The sequence below is a fragment of the Triticum dicoccoides genome, chromosome 3B (assembly GCF_002162155.2).
Source record: "Triticum dicoccoides isolate Atlit2015 ecotype Zavitan chromosome 3B, WEW_v2.0, whole genome shotgun sequence".
Taxonomy (NCBI): domain Eukaryota; kingdom Viridiplantae; phylum Streptophyta; class Magnoliopsida; order Poales; family Poaceae; genus Triticum; species Triticum dicoccoides.
The window spans coordinates 758,488,236-758,488,956 of record NC_041385.1 but is presented as its reverse complement, the minus strand read 5'-3'; positions in this window follow the sequence as shown (position 1 = coordinate 758,488,956).

The following is a 721-nucleotide window of genomic DNA, read 5'->3' as shown; positions in this document are numbered from 1 at the left end:
GGACAAAGCATTAGCAAACATAGACTTATTCAATGCTCTACTACATACTCAAAGACATGCTTGCTCACCGATGCAGAGATAGCATTTCCTCATTGCTCTCCTCAATTGGAATACCTTGTCTTCTTCCAAATTGTCTTGCCACACGGTCTACAAAGTGCCACTCGACTGCGAAGAAGCATATCATTGGGCACCTCGCCCGCCAAAGATGGCTATCACGAGTGCACATCTCATTAAGATCAAAGCCACGATCTTCCACATAAGGCAACCAATGTACCTGCAAAACAAAGAGATACATTGTTAGATACAAGTTTCATTCTTGAATAAATTTGGTCTCATCGAACTTCTCAATACCTGCTCAGCAGTCAAGGTGTCTAGCTCGTTGATATAGCACTTGCACTAGTGCAGAACCGGGCAATAGCACTGGTTCGTAAGGCCCTTTAGTGCCGGTTCCATAACCGGCACTAAAGTGTGGGCACTAAAGCCCCCCCCTTTAGTACCGATTCAGCATGAACCGGTGCTAAAGGGCAACCACGTGGCACGAGCCAGCTCCGGGGGCCTGGAGCCCTTTAGTACCGGTTGGTAAGACCAACCGGTACTATAAGGTTTGGGGGGTTTTTAGTTTTATGATTTCTTTTTCATTTAATTTTGTGTTTCCATTTTAATTCTTTTTCGTTTGCTGGTATTTTACGATACCACACATTGTACACGTTATGCACATATA